Below are 20,709 nucleotides of genomic sequence, written 5' to 3'. Positions count from 1 at the left end.
CATGCATTGGTAACAATAACATTTTTTAAATTAATTTCGAAAAATAATTTTAAGAAGAGAGGTTATTATTTAATATGCTTATTTTGGGTTGCTAAAGCTGCTAGAAGGTAATACAACAGAAATAGATCTGCCTCTCAGAAAGAGATTTATTAAGTTACAAGTAACAATTATAAGGTCATGAAAATGTCCAAATCAAGGCACCAACAAGATGATACCTTCTCCCAAGAAAGACTAATCATGTCTGGGTTTTCTCTGTCACATGGGAACATCTGCTGCCCTTCTCTCCCAGCTTCTGGGTTAAATAGGTCTCTCAGTTCTTTGTGCATCTCCAGATATCTATATTTTGGTTTCATCTCTTTGCCCTCTGTGTCAGTTCTGAGTTATTTCTCACAAAGGGCTCCAAGACAAGATTAAGACCTATCTTGAATGGGGGGTCATACTTCCACGGAAACAACCTAATCAAAAGGTTCTATCCAACAACAGGTCTGCCCCCACCAGGGTGGGTTAAAAGAATGTTGCTGAGCTTCCAGGAAGATGGCAGAGTAGGACAGACTGAGTTCACCGTTCCTCTGTGGAACAACTAGAGAAGTGAGAGAAAAATGTCCTAAGACAGTGGCTCCAGGGTATGAGATAACAGGGAGGGACTTCTAGATTATATGGGGAAAACTTGGATGAAAAAGGGAAGGAATTACAATTGAGACGATAAGGTGAGTGTATCTGTACCTGGGGTGGGCGGCAAGGCCTAGACCAGAGTAGGGGCTTCAAGAGCACTGCGTTCCTGCACTCCCACTGCTGTATCAGCTTGAGAGATCTTCTCTCTCAGTTCTGTAACCTGGAGCTCCTGTGGGGAACCTAGAAACCACCAGGCAGGTTATATCTATGCCCAAAGGCTTGAGAAGTACAGTGTCTACCCCACCACCACCACCCCTGGGGCAGGCAGCTATGGGCACCTGGTTTTTGTTGAGATGGCCTCCTCCTCTTGGAGGAAGTGGGGCACAGAACTAAGCTGATCTGGCAGTCGGCAAGAAAAAGAGATTCCCTGAGTCCTGCTGCTTCTATCCTTTTGCCATGGAGGCCTGGAGCAAACGTGGGCAAAGATGCGGGGATGTGAGAGCAGTGTACACCACACTGCCAGACACTCCCAGGTTGGCTGTATACCAGGGTAGTTAAATATTAAGTCTCACAGCCCAAAGTCATTCCATATGAGAGCCTAGGAACCATCAGACCCATCATGCCTACAAGTGAATTCTCCACAGAGGTGCACAGGCCCCACCCACCTCAACCCTGTGTTTGGTGGCTTTCAACATGCATGGAAACCTGTGTCCTTGGGGAGCATTTGACCTTAGGAGAAGAGGTGGCCCCAAAACACGATCTGTTGGAAAGATGTGGAAAGTGCAGTCTGGCAAACTGCCTTTCTGCCTAGCTTTTAGCAGATAGCCAATTAGAGTTGCACCTTCTTCATGAGATCCTGGTACTTACCAATCAAATCCAGAGGCACATTAAAAGAGTTAAAAAAAAGTAAAAGAAGGACCAAGTTTATCTCAGGCATGCAAGGGTGGTTCAACACAAGAAATGAATGTAATACTATATATTCACAAGTTGGAAGGGAAAAATCGCGTGTATCTTGATTGATGCTGAAAAAGCATTCAACAAAATTCAGCACCCTTTTCTGATAAAAAATATTAAACTTCAAAAGTAATACTGAAAAGAAAAAGGGCACATATGATAAACCCATAGCTAAAGTCATACTCAATGCTAAGAGACTGAAAGCCTTTCCATTAAGATTGAGAATGAGACAATGATGCCCACCGTCACCACTATTATTCAACATTGTGTTAAAAATTCTAGGTAAAGAAATCAGGAATGAAAAGAAATAAAAGGCATCCAAACTGGAAAAGACATAGTAAAACTTTCATTATTTGCAGATGACATGATTCTATACTTTGAAAATCTGGAGAAATCTGTGACAAAGCTACTTGAGCTATAAACAAATTCAGCAAAGTGGTGGAACACAAGATTAATGCACAAAAATCAGTAATGTTTCTATACACAAATAATGACCTGAGTAGATAATTAAGAAAATAATTCCATTCACAATAGCAATTAAAAGAATCAAGTATCTAGGAATAAACCAGTGATATAAAGGACTTATACATAGAAAACTACAAAGCATTGCTAAAAGAAGTCAAAGAAGATCTAAATAGGTGAAAAGACATCATGTGTTCATGGATGGGGAGGCTAAATATCACTAAGGTATCAATTCTAACCAAAGGGGTTTACAGATTCAATGCAATACCAATCAAAATCTCAACAACCTACTTTGAAGACTTGGAAAAGCTATTTATCCAATTTGTTTCAAAAGGAAATGGGCCCTGAATAACCAAAAACATGCTAAAAGTGTAGAATGAAGTGGGAGGATTTACACTTCCTGATTTCAAAGCTTATAATAAAACAACAGTGGTCAAAACAGCATGCTGTTGCACAAAGATAGACACATTGATCAATGGAATTGAATTGAGAGTTTGGAATTAAAATCCCTAGATCCATGGTCAATTGGTCTTTGACAAGGTCCCCAAATCCACTGAAATGGGACAGAATTGTCTTTTCAATAAATGGGGCTGGTACAATTGGATATCCATACTCAAAGGAATGAAAGACAAACTCTACTTCACACCCTATAGAAAAATTAACTCACAGTAGATCAAAGACCTGAATATAAGAACAAGTACCATAAAAGCTCTAGAAAAAATATAGGGAAACACTTTCAAGACTTAGTGATAGGAGGTAGTTCCTTGGACCTTACATCCAAAGCATAAAGAACAAAAGAAAAAAATAGATAAATGGGAATTCCTCAAAACCCAAAAGCTTCTGTATCCTTTGACAATAAAGGATATCATCAAAAAGGTGAAGAGGCAGTCAACACAATGGGAGAAAATATTTGGAAATCATTATATCTGATAAGGGTTTGATATCTGGTATATATAAAAAAATCCCACAACCCAACAACAAAACCAATGACCCAGTTATAAAATGGGCAAAAGGTATGAATAGACATATTGTGAAGAGGAAATACAAATGGCTTAAAAGCACATGAAAAGATGTTCACTTTCATTAGCTATAAGGAAATGCAAATAAAAACCACAATGAGATATCACCTCACACCTATTTCAGAAAGTCAATAAAACTGATGGACACATAGTTAGGGTGACAAAGAAAAATAGAGGATTCAAATAAGTAAAATAAAAAATAAGAGGGGGTGTCATAAAATGGATCCTGAAGAAATTTTAAAAATCATAAGAGGATATGCCTGAGGTTAAACAAACAATGAACTACAACTGTTGGAGCGAATATGGAATATCAGCAGCACTTGTGCACTGCCAGTGGGAATGCATAATGATACAGCCACTTTGGAAGACAGTTTAATGTGTCTTCAGAAAATTAAATATTGAGTTGTCCTATGACCTGTCAATAACACTACTCAGCATATACCCAGAAGAGCTGAAAGCAGTGTCATGAACAGACATTTGCATGTTCATAGCAGCATTATTTACAATTTTCAAAAGATAAAAACAACCCAAGTGTCCATCAACAGACAAGTGGATAAACAAAATGTGACATATACATACAATGACATATTATGCAGCAGTAAGGAGAAATGAGGTCCTGAAGCATATGGCAATGTGGATGAATCTTAAGGACATAATACTGAGTGAAGTAAGCCAGACACAAAACTGAGAGGCAGAAGGGTGAACTGTTTTGTTTACATATGATGGAATATTGTGTGGCTACAGAAAGGAACAAAGTCATAAGACATGCAATGAGGTGAATGAAACATAAGGACCTTATGTTGAGCAAAATAAGCCAGAATAAAAGGAAAAATATTGTATGGTCTATTTTAGAAAATACTTACAAGAAAATTGGGGCCTAGATTGTAAGCTCTTACAGCAGTTCTACTTATTCCTCAGTTTAAAGTATTATTTCTAAATTCTGAGATGCCGTACTATATGTGCATACCCTGTCATTTTCCTGGAACTTTGGATATCTGTGTGACCCTAAGACTCAGAGCAGGGTTTTGCAGCTCTGAAAGTAAGCATTCCTATATACATCAACTGTCAAGCCTTCAATTAGAGATAAGAATGAAGTCAGTCTGGCTGGGACTAAGGTAAATCAGAAGATAGGGTAAATGATGATATTGTCTGCATTTTAGAACTTTACCTACTGTATGAGGCAAAAGGAAGAAGGGTTTATTTTGCCCAACACCTACATTTTCTGTAACACACAGTCTAACTTAACCTGTCTGGCCAGTTTAGTCTAACAACCTAAACACATGGAACCTACAATTGGGAATGAGGTCTTGCAGTTCCATATAGCTTCATGTACATTGGATACATTTCATAGTGTGCTGCATAGATACTTGAAAAGCATTGGCAAAGTCCCTTAAGTGACTGGTGAAAAAAATATGGAACTATTAAAGTTTCCCACCTGAGAAATTTATGATACTCTCTCAAACATTTGGGATTTTCAAGTTAATAGGTCACGCCCTTGATCATGAGTCTTGCTCTTATGAAACTTATAATGGAGAAGCTAAGCCTACCTATAATTATGCCTAAGAGGTACTTCCATAGAGTCTCTTTTATTGCTCAGATGTGGCCCCTCTTTCTCTAAGCCCAACTATGTAAGTAAAATCCTTACCCTCCCCTCTAAGTGGTACATGAAGTTGAGGGGTGTAAGTCTCCCTGGCAATGTGAGACATGACTCCCAAGGACGAACCTGGGCCTGGTGCTGTAAGGCTCAATGCCTGCTTGACCAAAAGAGAGACAAGAAATTTAAGTAAGGTATAAGGCATCTTATTTAAATAATGTATCTGTGGCTAAAAGACTTCAAATAGAGTTGAGAGGCTATTCTGGAGGTTTCTCTAATGCAAGCTTCAGCTAGATATTGCTCATTGCCATGGTATGCCAACCCCAACCAATAGTATTCCTATAAACCCTAAAGAATACCCAGGGTTTTGTCTGAGTCTCTGTAAAAATTTTACTCACTAAGTTTATTTTTCAGAAATCTAAACCTCCAGATGGTTTCTAGGCCAGATAAGCCCTGAAACCCAGGGTTACCTGTCTCTCCAAGAGCATCAACTAGTTGCACTCCTACCCCATAATGCCAATACCCCTTTTCAACATGAAGAAGTTATTAGGGCCATTGTCCAAATATTCCTTAAGAGTGGGAGAAGGACTAAAGTAGGAGGACTTGTATCAGAAAAGACAGGATTTAACAAATGAGTATGACTACTGAATCATTATACTGACATTTCTTTTTAGTCTTCCACTCCTAGAGAAGGAAACACCAGAAATAGCGGAACTGTAACCTATATCATACATTAAAATTTGTTTTAAAACTCTTTGTTAAAATGTGCTTTGAAAAATTCTTATTTTTTTTAGATATAGGTTATATTTCACAATAAAAATATTAAAAAATATATATAACATGGCTGTTTTGGGGGTATATAACAGCTTCAAGACAGCACACTGCTTGAAAAGTTTTTAATGTTGGCTCAATAGAATAGCGATATTTTCATATTTTCTTCTTTATTCATTCTCTGCAGTATGTGGTTTTGGTTGAACTATGTGAAAAAAATCCAACCTCACTCATATATGTAATTAAAAGTAATATTATTGTGGTGACTTTTTTTTTTGTATATTATGTATATTCTTCTCTGATACTGCACTAAAACTTGACAATTGCTAGTTTCATAAATTTAGTTGCAATGCAGATTATGAAACATGATCAATGAATACTTTTATTCAGTTACATTATAATCCATACTTCATTTGGAATGGATCATCTAACAGATACAGTTTTGTAGCATCAAATATCAGTCATTTGGAAAATACTGGTTCACTGAACTGTGCAAATCTTCCAAATGTTGACATATTTCATTGTATAATATCACAAATGCCACATGTTGATATCACCAGCAATTTCATCAGAAAGTCTTTACATAACAGACAGCAGTTAAGTCAAATGGTAAATATAAGTTTTCCAAAATTTTAGTTTTTGTTTTAAGATTCAAATTTTATTATGGATAATAAGGATTGCCAGTTATTTTCCTTGAAATGGCAAACTTTATTGATTTTCAAGAAAATGTCTAACACACAATTCTGAATAACAAATTTTGTATGCAGTCATTCTTTTAAATAAATATGGTGTTTCATTGGAAAAAGAGCATCTAGTTTAGCTTGCAACTGAAACATGCACAAGGGCTTTTTGCCAAGTAATCCTCATACCTTCAGTATGCAGCAGCAGAAGTGCTTTATATGTACCCCCATTTAAATATACACATGCCAAAGTTTGAGATTTAATAGTATTAATAATTCTATTGCTTCATCAAGGACATTCTCAAATGAAACGTCTTTTATTCCTATATATGCATGGCAGATAAAAACAACGTTTACTGGTGGAGATTTTTGCCTCTACCTTCATTTGGATTGGGGCACTAACAATTTTACCTCCCATTGCTTTTTCACCTCAATTGAAAATGTCAATACATTTCAAAACATGAATATTGACTTAGTATTATAATAAAAACATTATTTAACTTACTCATCCTTGAAAGTTTCTGGAGAACTCAGAGGGTCCAGCAGATCACATTTCAGTATTTCTGTTCTATGTAATTATCGATAACATTTATAGAGGATTTCTCACTTTATGAAACTTATCTAAGCGTGTTTTTTATTTTCATGGACTAAATAACTTAATAGTAAACAATGTATTAGGTAGATAAATTTATCACCATTTTGTCTGCAATGAGGAAATTCAAGTACAGAGAGGAAGTAAATTGCCAGGTTTTACACAGCTTGTAAGGGGTGGCACCAGGCTGTAACTCATGCAATGAGATTTTAAATCTTATTCTTTTAACTATTATGTTACTTTTCCCCCCTAAATATCTATATGTATGTATATGTTGTGGTGGTTTTTTTTGTATGTGTGTATAAATTGGGAACATATCTTTAGTCCATATCAACCACATGTATAATACATAATAAGAAATCATGCATATATATGAATTACTTTTGAAGAAATACTCTATGCTTGTGATGCTTGTTATTTTTAATATGTTTAGTAAAATCATCCAAGTCTAAAAATATGAGCCTTCTTAGGAGAATAGGTTGGGAATCAAATGTGAAATGCCATATATATATGTTCCCACTGGAAGAGATGTTACCGATAACACTTGAAAACTTCACTATCATTTTGTTATTTGCGATTCATTATCAAATGTTTTACTCTAGTCTTTAAAAGGCCAGGGCACAACAGTTTCTGTCCCTCAGCACCTCTCAAATGCTATCAGTAGCTTCTGAGTATAAAAGAATTGTAAAGGATTTAATGAATATTTTGAATGTCATGTAGAGTTATTTTTTCACACTTTTATGAAAATTTGGAGTTCCTATAAAAAATAATATAGTAAGATGCAAATGATAAAAAAATAGTTCACATAAAAATAGATAGCATTTAGAGTTCTGATACCGTATATCAAATTTAAATATAAACCATTCTTCAGCTGTTTTATTTTAACTTGTATGTAGCATCTGTTCCATTTCCACAGAGGATCAAAAAGATGGATGAGAGCTATCAAAGTGTTTCTTTGCATGAAATATTTAGAAAAGAGCATAACACCACAAACTTCCAAAACTTGTGAGTAGTTGAGTTTAGCTATTTAGATATAAAAAGTATTTTAATATGATGGAAATAGGTCGGTGTATTTAAATTCTGGACTCTATCAGTGCAATGTCTTCACTATAGATATAAAATATTTACCAAAAAAGACTATAAGGAAAACAAGAGTGTTTCAAAGTTTACAGTACAAATTGGCTAAGGCTATGAGAAGAAATAGCTTGTCATCAGTTTCATTAGCACTGTGGTTTTGTCTCATTACTCTAGGTAAAAGTCGATAAGTTGTTCCCACTTATCCAGCCTGTTCTATTTCATCCATTACCCTTATATTTGCCTAAGGAAATTCATGTTCTGAAGTAACAAAATTCGGGAGAGAATATAGTGCTGCTAAGTAAATTAGTAAAATGAAGACAGATAGAAAGTGATTAACCATAAAATATTTTATGGCTTTGTTGCCATTACAACTTATCTGTGCTCATTTTAACTAGAAATTGCACAGCAGTGTGCAGTAGTATACAATAGGGTAGCAACACTGGGATTTTCACTTGATCTGATAGAGCCAAAAACGTAGAGATGTTTAAATAGTAAGTTAGTCACCATGGAATAAACTATTATGTACTAAATCTCCATGAGTTTCAAAGTATATGCAGGTCTCAAAGTTAAAGATAGAAGAATTCAGGAGTTATGAGATGCTCATGACTTTTTGAAAACCATCCAAATTTGTTATTTCTTATTAACTAGATTATCCTCAATTGTTTATACATTTCTAATTTAGTAGAATAAAATGCAACAGTAAATAATTCTGAGGCCAGAATAATCACTTGAGTGTCCTTAGTTGAGAGACACCATCATCTACTAAGAATTAGTGAAAAATCATTATTCACAGTTACAAATATCATTCTCTTAAGGAAAGTTATCTTTGATGTTGACAAGTATGTATTATTTAATATAAAATGGAAAAAATCAAAGTTTTCAAAATTTCATTTATCACTCTACAGCAATGACTTTTAAGTATTTCACTTTTGTAAACACAGGAATAAAAGATATAGAAAAAGAGGTGAAGTTTGGAAGAAAATGCATCAGTTAGAAGAGAATGAAATTAGTTAACCAAAGGAAAGTGAATGGAGGAAAATAAAGCTCAGTGTATACAGTCTCTGCCCTCGCATTGATGAATTTAACAGGAATGACCTTGAATGAGAATGAGACCAGAGACTGAAGTCTTGAAGAATCTCCATTTTGGGGGTAAAAGAAGCAATTTGGTTGGAAAAGACATCTATTAGAAGTTTCATGATCAAGAGAAAACGAGTGTTTGCTTCGGTGGCACTTATACTAAAATTGGAACGATACAGAGAAGATTAGCATGGTCCCAGTGCAAGGGTGACACGCAAGTTCATGAAGCATCGTATTTAAAAAAAAGAGAGAGAGAAAATGAGAAGCATGTGGTGGAAATTGAGGATCCCACAGAAATCGCATCATAATACTAAAAGAAACTCTAATCCCTCCCCCTCAGTAAAAACACTACCTATTGAAGAAATTGCGCTTCTTATATAAACAGAGAAGGCTGCTGATAACTAAGAAATTTACCAACCAAACCCTTCACTTGTGTCTACTTAGAAACAACTGCTATACTCATTCAAGATTTTTCAAAATTTACAAAATTTTGTAAAAACTAAAAAACAGCAAGTGACTTCTAAAACACAAAAGGGCATTATAAAAATGTACAGAAATTAGAATCAGACCATCTCTTCAGATGAAACTATTTCCCCAAATACTAATCATCAAACAAAGAAAATTTAGAATATAATATGCACATAAATTAAAAATCCTTACAGACTTAATTTCCAATCAGGATCAGAAAAATAAACGATAGTGTGGAAGTGACAAAAAATCATACAACGATGAGGAATGAGTGTTGGCAGTTCTCAGATGTGAAACAAAGAAAAAAAGACAAATGTATCTCAGAAATGAAGGCCAATTTCAAGTTGCTGATAGGAGAAGAGGTTTCACTGAACATGTAATATTGACAGTAAAGAAAATAAAATAATAAAAAGAATCATGAAGATGCACAGAAAAATGGACAAAGAAAAAATCAAACTTTCATATTCGTAGAAGAAGGAGGAGAAAGAGGAAGGGGATGACAAGCAAGACAAGTAGGAAAATAAAATAATGGACCAGAATTAATATTTTAAACAATACTACAAAGAAGCTTCCAGGATTTTCCAGAGAAAATATTAATATACATATCTAAAGAGTCAAGCACTTGCCTGGGAAAGTTGACCTAAAGCAGTCAGTTTTGAGTATATTCTAACATAAAAATTAAATTTTATATTCATGCAAAAAAATTTAGATGTCCTTGAACTAACAGCCAACATGAAATTTCCTGGTAGCAATACTGAAATCATTCAACAGTGGAGCATCCTTTTAAAGAAACTCAAGAGAGTCTGAGTCAAGTATTTTATACAAGTTAAGCTATCTTTCAATTATAAGGGTTCTTGGAAAGTTTTAAAAGTGTAAGAATTTAGGGAATGGTGTACTCATTAGCTGTTTTTGAGATCTACTAGAATATAAACTTCATCCAACTAAGAGATGACTTTTTATAAGGTACTGATATCAAGATAACCGTACAACAAACAAAAACTTCCCTTAAAAACAAACCAACTTTAAAAGAACAAAGAAAAAACATCTAGAGAGAGAAACACAGTAAACATAGCAACATACTTATAACGAATATAGGATAAAATAATATAATAGAGTGAGACAACACAACAGTGCGATCAATAAAGGTAAAAAAATGCATGTATGTATGTATAAAAATATGTACACACATATTTTCTACAACACACACATACATACATATCCTCTTTATTTATGTAAATAAACACATAATTTCATACTGTGGAACATTTGTGATTCCAAAACACTTAAAATTGTTTCAGTGTAGACAAAGAGGTTAGGAACTAAAATCCTTTAAACTTCAAATAGCATTTTAGTTTTCCTTGTGAGCATCAGTAATAAAAGGTGTTTCTGAGTTTTGCATCAAATGTACAAAAACACTGATGAATTCCTTCAAAAATTCAGCAAGAAATATGTGTGTTTAATTTTAATACAGAAATAAAATGTTCTCCAACCCACTTTATGTAACAAATTTATGGCATATTCAAATGGAAAACCAATTTCAAAACAAATTATTGACTATCATATCAATAATTTATTTTCAAATAGATACAATAGATCTTATTCATTAGCACTGATGATGAAATGCAAATTTAAATAAGAATGAATGAAATCACAATGTATAATATTATGGAGGATTATAATTTTAGGAGTGTTTCATTCAGACTGTGTATGTCTAATACATTCGTAAGGAACAACCAGTTCAACCAAACTAAATTTAAAAGACAATGGTGCTTAGAGCCCTATGTTACTCAATTCCTCTCTTTGTCTGATCATTTTATGGAGCTACTAATAAAACCATCAAAGAAATGTAAGTTTTGAAAGCATTTGGAATCCAAAACTATTGATCAATAAGCTGACAAGCCACCACAAGGAATGGCCTCTAAGAAAGCTTTACAAGTTGCCTTGTGGCAAAATGGAAGCCCACGCTGAGTTCAAAGACGGTCGATATCTAGCCATTTATTTGTTATTCTCATTTCACCTCAAAGACACAGAAATCTAACTGGACAGGGAAGAACATCAACATTCTGTGTTCTGTAGTCTACCCTCTAGTGTAAATACAATCAAAATATGCTGCTATTCTCTCACCGTTAATACTCATGTTTTAATAATTTCAGAAATGCACAATAATTTTAAGCACAAAACCATATTTAAGGATTGAAGTGAATATGGGGTGCCACTTTCAATATGGAAATAGGAAACGGACAGGAGATAGAGGAATACCTGGAAGAATAAGCGAGCAAACACTCACGTTATGAGAATGATGCCTTCACTCTCCGGGGCAGTATAAGAACCATGATTGCTTCAAAATAAGGCAGTACACCTAGTACAGGGCAGAACCCTGAAATCTCTCCTCACACTGCAGATGTGTCTAAAGTAGTAAACAGGCCATCCCTGCAAATAATTATTAAAAGTGAGTGTTCACTCTTTAAGTGGATAGTGATGGTATATGGGAGAATAGGTATACCAGATTCCCAGGCATCATATAGAACACAAATAAGACTGCCTTAATCACTGCTAGGTCAACAGAAGCAGTTTTAATTGCTAACAAAATATACGTGAGACCAATGGGAGGACATAATTTTATTTAAAACATATCAGGAGTCAAAGAACATGAAATATTTTGGAAAATCTTTTAACAGTTCCTAGAGAAGGCACCTTATCTCACCCCAGTGTATCTGCAGCACCTAGAATTTTCTTAGTCCTCAATAGGAGTATTCTAGAAGAATTATAAATTCAGTTTCTGATTCTTTTGATCTATGACTCTGCCTCAATGTTTTTGGGTCAGTAAACCAACCCCCCTTAATTTATTTTAGTTATAAAATATTTAAGTATCTAGTAAATCAATTCCCTCTAGTTATTTGACTTCTGAAATTTTTCCTTAGCTATCTTCATCCATTTATACTTCTAGATGATGTCAGAATAATTTTGTAAAGTTTCAATTTTTTTCATCATAGTTTTAAGTAGAATGTATTTAAATTTGTATGAAGTTTTATTGAAAATTAACATCCTTATAACATTATGTCATCTTATCCAGGAACATAATATTCTATCAGTTTCTTAATGTCTTCTCTTATGTGCCTGACAAACCAGAAAACCTATCAGAAGTGTGAGATAGAGGACACAAGAAAGCTCATGCCCTCAGAACTTTCCTGTGCAAAAACACAAGAAAGAAATTATTTTTAGTATTCTTTGGTGTTTTTTGAGAAAGTTGTTTTTTTAAATTTTTTTTTCATTTAGGTCTTTCACAAGTCTGCTCATTATTACCTTGCCGATATTACCAATTGTATCTTTTTTACTGTTTCATTTTATAAATGATCGTTGATGTCACTTGAGAACATTCCTGATTTTTATACAACATTTTGTATTCAGGTACATATTTGAAACAATATTGACTAGCATTATATGCCACAGGCATTGATATTAAACAGACGTGAATTAAAATCCCATTCTTTCCACTTACTATGTTACCTTTGACAAATAAGTTAACGTTTATGGGTACGGTAGGAGAAAAGATTTAGGCTCCAACTTGATCTCCTCCTGGTAAATCCAGGAGAGATATCTGACAAGAACTGAGCTCTCCATTTAGATTTGATATCTAGCACCCATAATCAATAAGTGTATTTAGATGAAATTTTGAAAGAAAGAAAACTTCTACTAAATATTCAAGTTTACTATTAATAAATCATGCCAGCATTCATTGATAAACCTATATTAATCAAGATGAATTATTCTTTTACCAAAAGTCGTAGTTTTTAAAGGATCCATGATGCATCTAAAACAAATATTGGGGACATTAGATTATTTGGGAACTTTATCTGGCCCACTTTGGATATGTGTATTCCAGATGATGCTGCACCAATATTTCCAAATTTGATGCATGTAACTCGGGTAAGAAGCACAAATTCTCAATGCTGTAACAGTTTATTCAGGAGTAGATATGTGATACATGCTTGTCTATACAACCCACTTTTATCACTATAGCCCTATTGATTCATACGAACAGAAATACAACCCTTAAGTTAGTCCAATCAGAATCAACTCTGAACTTATGTGAAACCTTGTCAGAAGAAAAGAATATATCTCTCTCTCTTTCTCTCTCTCTCTCTCTCTCACATACACACTATTTTTTTTGGCTATGAATCTGGGAGGACGTAGATCTAGACCTGCTGGCAGCTATCATCCATCACTCTTATCTTTCTCGATAGCACATTGGTGAATTAAGCCAAAAGAAGGAGAGTCAAAACTGTAGAGGATGAAACCTAATGATTTGTGGGAACACAAAGAATAAGCTATTCCTAAAAATAGACAAGGGAAAATGAAACAAACTGCAATACCCATTTGTAGAATATGTAGTCTCTGGAATTTTGTGACACTTGCCTCCATAAATTCCCTTTTCTAGTAATAGTTCGTTCGAAATGAGTTTTCCAGTTACCTGCAAACAAAGTCCCAACTGTTACAATACTATTCAGAATAGCACACATGCTTAATTAGTGAGGTTTCACTGTTTCTACAGCTGCTAATTTGCCATAATTACCAGCCTCATGTCTTTTTAATCCTTGCAAAGACATAATAAGAGTTGATTTCCATAGAGGGAGATGAAACAATTTATTTGTGTTTATCTTGGAGGTAAAACAGTATAATAGGCCTCCAAAACTATATGAAGGACCCAACATCAGCTTAGTAGGATTGTAGAAGCAATAAGAGAGAGAGTTGGAGAGAATTATTTGAATGGATAATAGCACTAATTTTCCAGGTTGGACTAAAGAAATGAAACCTCACATTCAGGTATCACAATAGAGTTAAGCAAGAATAAGAAAGGTTTCAGAAGAAATCTCTATCAATAAGTACCTACGTTTTAGTTGCCAGGATATCACTTTTTCTTCCCAAAGAAAGTGATAATGGAAGATGATGACCTCATGTCTAGACTTAAGCTTTTAACTTTGCTTCTGCTCAAGGGGCTCTAATGTATTTCAAAAAGCAATCAATCATATGTGACAGGCTGCCCGGATAATTCCTTCCGAGATTTTCTGAAAATATCTAACAGTTTTTGATAAAAATATCATTTCTCTAAAACCCTTTCATTAAGACACAGATCAGGCTTGAATATCTGCTGACTATTCAATAATCTATAAAGACTCCTCAAGAGGGCAGTCTTTTTATTGTGATTTTCACATAGCTTAATAATCAAATATATATTCTGAACCTTGAAATCCATGTGCTCTTAAAACTCTCAAGGACTATTTTTATATCCTTTATAAGAATCTGAATCCTGGAAATAAGCCATTAAACAAACTTGTTTCAACACAAAAGATCAAGATTCAACTATTTTTTAATGCATGCATTGTCTACAAAGTGTATTTTCCTAGTAAGTGCTTAGGTATCCTTTGAATAGCTGAATTAAAATTAAAGGATATTATGTGATGAATGTGTATGAAAATAAATCAAAGCAGAATTGAATTCAGACATACGAATAAGATCAACGTTTAACGTAATATAGAGTCTCTGTGTGAAAAAGAAAAATTAGAACAAATATCTTAACTTGAAATTGTAAATAAATGTTTGCCTATTCCATATCCCCATTGAAATTTTGAATAGTAGTTTTCATAGGCTGGCATAATATGTGATTTGTTTTCTAGTGGTTTGTGATTAATGGCAAAATAGGAAGAGGAAGAGAAAATGAAAAAGAAATACAAGCCAAGGATTCTTATTATTCCTGGAGAAGATGTTACATTTCGCATTTGGTAAAATGTTTGAGGATAATAAAAAATATTTCTAAAATAAAGATGGAAAGAGGCCTTACTCACCAGGGACAGTAAGTTGTAACTGATGATCATGTGATTAAAATGCATAATTATTTGTAGATTTATCCATACTTCCCCATGAATGAAGCAAATGGTGGAACTCAGGAGTTCACCAGAAGTTAACTATCAGTTATTCACCAAGTTAGGATGATAAAAAGCTTAGGCAGTAGTTATACTGAATCATGAATTATTCTATTTCTTACAATGGCTTTCAGAGTTTTACATATGTATTATGCTGCTACATTACACATTGAAAATTGGCATTGGATCTTTGCTAATAGAAGAGATGAAATTCCATACATTTTTATACTCAAGCTCAATTTCTGTTTTCTGAAATTAGTGCTAAGAGAAATGTATTCTAAATGGTGTTAATAGGTTAGCTCGAAAAATGTCATTCCCAAAGTAGGTTTTATTTTTATCTTTTAATTTTTTTGCCATTAAAATACAATCCATATTTCTTCTAAAAGTCTCAGGACTTTTAATTTAATCTTTTATTTAAATCCCTTAATCCTTTATTTGTTGTGAATCTATAAGAGGATGCTATAGAAGAAAAACATCAGCAATATTTTTACTTTCAATTATGGAACACCTTGTTTTCATAGCCTATCATGATGTTGTTTTAAACTTCCATTCCCCAATTGTGACTTTGAAACCCCAGTTTATTTCAATAATATAATTTTGTCAGCTTTTCAGTAACATTTAAGTACCATCCTCCTATTAATTGTTAGTCTAGAAGCAACGTATCATTGAAAATATAAATATAATCATATAGTATGAAAAATGAATACCATACTGATCAAAGACAAGACGAATCATTTAAAACTGTTCTACTTTCCCTTTCAAAAATTTATAACTTTACACATCATTGGAATAGAGCATATCATATCTGAATTTATAGACCATGCAGAATTATCATATGGTAGTTTATAAATATATTTTGAGTTCTGATACTTTGGTGAGAATTGGTATATGAAGCTTTATACTTGCCCACCCACCACCTTTTTATTAACTTCACGACACTTATTAAATGCTTTAACTGTTCCAGAGATCATCTTATTTTCCTCCCTGCATCCAAGCTTTCTCACTGGCAAAATGAGAGCTTTGCTTCAAGCAACAATCAGTTGAGAGAGACTGAATAGCAGTAAAGCCTACAGCCATGAAAATAAAAGAATTTGACTCAAAACAGGAGAGAGGTTCTTCTGAATTTCACATACCCAAAGGTAGGTACCTACTGCCCTTCCAGGATCAAAGGGGAAAAAATAATCAATTAAGCTTTCATTAAATTATGTAAATTCTAATAGTATCAATCACTGCATAGTCTATGGAAATGTGGCTCAAGATTTTAAAATGAAATATCAGGGCTCGAAACTCATCATTTTATGGTAAATTGCAAATACATCTTTAGTGTTCTTTGAGCATCAACAAAATCATCAAATGATTACTACTGACACTTATAATAAGCATTGGTTATGGTTGATATATGAGATAATCGCAATGCTTTGCAGGAAAATCTAATAAATCCTAGAACTGTTATTGTCTGAAATCTATTTTTATGGAAATTAGAACCTGAATACACCATTTATTACAGCAAGAGAACTATATAAGTTTTTCTGACAGTCTCCATAAAACTCTGTTGATTCAAGAAAAGTAATTGTTTCTGAAGGTTGGGAAAAATTACTTTATTTTCTAAAACTGAGTCGTGTGATAAAACAGAAAACTTTATAATTTAATGAGTTGCAGATACCTGTTTTGACAGACAACTCAACAAAATAAGTAAGTAAATATAACAATATTTTAAAAAATATTCGACAATTTTTTAGCCATTCAATTACAGTATAATTTTCTTGAACTAAAATATTTATTCAGGTCAGTTCCCTTATTTTTTTTTTTTCCCACCATTTCTAAATGCATTGTGATTTTTAAAAACTTTAAATTTACTGATTTAGTGTATGGCTTTGTCAAGGCTTTATAAAATTGATATCAATGAAAGACTTTTTAGACTGTTTAGCTTCCACATAAAGTCAATCATTTGGTCTCAGCCAAGTTGACAACCTAATGGCCACCTTTTCATTCATCCACTTGAACCAATTCTTTTCTGAACATGATAATCAATAGTAGTTTTCCTGAAGCCATATTTTCAAGTTTGATAGCAAAGAATATATCTAAATAGTATGATAAACATACCTTTATGGAATAACAATCAAGACTTTTTCTCAGTTACATATGCTCTTTCCTCAAACAGTTTTAATGTATTTGTTTTAAATTCTTTACATTTTGTTTGTTTGTTTGTTTTTTGCATAGGCAGGCACCAGGAATAGAACCCTGGTTTCTGGCATGGCAGACGAGAACTCTGCCTGCTGAGCCACCATTGCCCAACCAATTCTTTACATTTTGACAAATTAATACATAGATTAAAAATTGAAAAAAATCATTTTTTCCTAAACTCTTTTACTATGCATTATTTTTATAAACCTAAAACATGTTTATGACACTATTCTCTCTAAATTTTGCAAATTAAAATTTCACTTTCTGAAATAATAAAGAATATCACTTACACTGACCTCCTTGATATGTCCCACCCCTTCTCTTATCATATAAGAGATTTCTCTCTTATATAGCTGATTTCTCTCTCTGAAAGAAAACAAATTGAGTTCCTTCTTTTTTCCTTTAGCAATACTCATCCTTTTTCCATCTCTAACTTTTGTCTTCTGTATGCTGTTTTTGCACTGTTAAGACTGATCATATTTTCTTCATATTCAATATTCATAATTAAATATTTTAGAAGCTTTTTATGCTAGAAATGAAAATTAATCAATGTTATTACATTAGCAAAACAATGAAAATATTTTTACATATATCTAATTAGCATATCACATATATTACCTTTCTTGGAATGAATATTTATTTTTCTTATAGTTTCCAGTAATATACTTGTTCCTTTGTTCATTCTTTACTTTAGTAGAAAGTTTAAGATCTTCTGTCTTTACAGGATGAGATCAAGTACATAGAATTCTAATTCTATTACTTCATTTAAGTATTCCTTCATTTCTTTCCTGAATTGGAGTCATTAATTCTTAAATCCTGTTTACTCTTTTGTTTTACTAGAATGTTTTCTCAATTAAATTCTCAAAAACAGGTAAGTGAAAAGGAAAATTTATAATTACTCCACGTCATAAAATGTCCTTACATTAATCTCATACTTTATCTTGACAATATATATGTTCTTCTATAAAGTAGAGAGGTAAATATTAGCCAACTACTGCCCATCTTACTTTGAGTTTAATCTACTTCTGTAGAGCTGAACCCTGTGACTTTTGGGCATTCATCTTGTGAAGCCGGTTTATGTGGAGAGGTGTTTCATTTATAGAACTTCAATTACAACTTCATCCTTTCATCTCACTTTTGCCATTTTATCAAATTGGGTAATTCTGAGTAGCTAGGTGACAACTGCTACTATAGAGTCAGTGAGCTCCTTCCTACCGATAGATTTTGACGTCCTCACCTGTTTCTCAAAAATTTACCCATTTCAGTCTTTTATGTGTCTTTCATCTTGCAAAATGTCTTTTGCAAACTATTGTATTCAATGATGAATGCTTCGTGTTCTTTTCATTCTTGTGAGTTTGTATGCTTTTATTAAATTAACTATATTTTAATGGCATGTTTGTGAGGGAATATGGTGAACATTTGCTATTTCTAGCACCCTGAACAAGAAACAAAGCAAGATCTTTATTTCTGAATTAACTTTATAATACTGCTATCTGCTATTCTCCTATCTCTTTGTTTGTTAGATTAGTTGCTTAATCTTATTTCAATCACACTTTAAATTTTGTAAATCCCGAATAGAAATCCTCTGCTCCAAATTAACTGTTTATGTTCATTCATGTAAATGAATGAGAAGCTCTTTAATGACTGGTTTTAATTTCCACAATCTCTTCTTCATAGATACCCATTTATCTCTTTAATCTCTTTCTTAAGTTTTGAACCTTCAACCTTTTTATTTGAAACCAGCCAATACGTAGAAATGGTATTGGTCAGTAGCACAGTTAATCCCTTATACAAAAGCAAAGACAAATCAAATATATATATATATAGTTAACATTTACATGTGATGATTTACTATTTGAAATCATCAAACACACTACTGGATCATATCCATACATAAAAATAGACATTGTGCTGATGAAAATTGAATAGTAGTATAATCAGTGGGGAAGTTTCAAAGGATAACAGCACCTGTAATAAAGCTTCTAGTTTGCTTAGGCTTCAACGAGTAGTACTTATATTTACTGAATTTCGATTACTTAGTTCTCTAATAATTTACCTTTAAAAAGTACATATTTTCCTTGGAAATTTTAATTAGTCGTTAACAAAAAAATCAATGTAGCTTTCAAATATAATCCTTTTTCTATTGTTTGCCAAATAAAACAAAAAAAGGATTATAATGACAGATGTTTCATATTCCAGTGAATAACTTTTAGGGGGCTTTGAGTTTTTGCAATCCCATATAAGACAGAAACAATTATTGTTTTTCCACTAACACTTTGATATAAGACACATTAATGCTTTTGGCCATTTTAATTCAACTTTTAGTTATTTATTTTAATGAGTGTCTTTGTTCAAATAATCAAAGTAATTTTTCAGTTTCTCTTGATGTGGTTTCAACATCCTGTTTACTGAAACTGTTCCCCCAGTTAATCATATAGCAACTTTCTCACTTCATATTTTCTCTCAAACACTGTCTCTGCGGGTAGGAACTTTGTTGTCTGTATCATTCTGAACCCTTTCAAAAGTGCTTGCCAAAGCTTCCCCTTAAAACAGCAAACAGCAAAACTTTTCTAATTGGATGAACAAATTAAAGGACATGGTTCAATTTCAGGTTAGCTTTTATAATAAGGCTTAAGATAACAAATCAAATTATCTGTAACATGATTTTAATTTAGGAGTGTTGCATGGTAAAGTATGTGTGGGGATGGATGACAGAATTAAGTCAGGAATTTATTCAAAAACATGTGCCAGACAATATACACGATGCTGGGGATATTGTGTTAACTAAGAATGGTCATATGATTTACGTATCTTATAGCCCACTAAGGAACACAAAGATTGTACAAATAATTTCACTTTGCTTAGTTTTTCATATAAGGAGTACAGTGTAAAACTTAATTTTAAAACAACCACAAGAAACCATTAATCTAAAGCAAAGTAATACTTAAAGGATGATTAAGAATTAGCTAGCCAAAAGTGATTATAGGTAATGTCTTAGGCAGAATGAAAAGCATACATGTAAAGCAATATATATATTGTAGAGGAACACTGAAGAGCTCTCCAATATGATTAATGAATGAGGCTTAGAGACTTCTTAAAATGAGGATTAGAGATATGAAATCCATATCATGGATGAGCTCTCAGGATAAAATATTTAAATAATTATTTTGGAGTATTTTATTTAGATGAAAATAGGCTTTTAAATGTTTTGGTCCCAGAAGCAGGATGAACAGATTATTTCTTTATTTAAAAAATTAAAAATATTTTTTGATTTGAAATATTCTGTTGTGGTGTAAGG

At 33.1% G+C, this 20,709-nt stretch overlaps 1 long non-coding RNA gene and 1 other non-coding gene across 6 annotated transcripts in view; both read left to right on the top strand.

Moving 5' to 3' along the window:
* Positions 1 to 487: 487 nt before the first annotated feature.
* Positions 488 to 20,709, top strand: part of LOC143682472 (uncharacterized) — a 73,804-nt gene continuing 53,582 nt past the window's right edge. For 4 of the 5 annotated variants that reach the window (XR_013175151.1, XR_013175152.1, XR_013175148.1 and 1 more), the window contains exons 1-5: positions 488 to 707; positions 12,583 to 12,714; positions 13,089 to 13,233; positions 14,982 to 15,157; positions 16,192 to 16,366. This is a non-coding gene — a long non-coding RNA (uncharacterized LOC143682472). The remainder of the gene's footprint in view (positions 708 to 12,582; positions 12,715 to 13,088; positions 13,234 to 14,981; positions 15,158 to 16,191; positions 16,367 to 20,709) is intronic. The other variant, XR_013175149.1, reaches the window with a different exon arrangement.
* On the top strand, positions 8,974 to 9,080 carry LOC143685366 (U6 spliceosomal RNA). Its single transcript, XR_013176609.1, has one exon. It is a non-coding gene; the product is annotated as a U6 spliceosomal RNA (small nuclear RNA).

Source organism: Tamandua tetradactyla, chromosome 5 (genome assembly GCF_023851605.1).
Source record: "Tamandua tetradactyla isolate mTamTet1 chromosome 5, mTamTet1.pri, whole genome shotgun sequence".
NCBI classification, from domain to species: domain Eukaryota; kingdom Metazoa; phylum Chordata; class Mammalia; order Pilosa; family Myrmecophagidae; genus Tamandua; species Tamandua tetradactyla.
The sequence above is the reverse complement of the archived record's forward strand: the minus strand, read 5'-3'. Positions and strand labels throughout refer to the sequence as shown.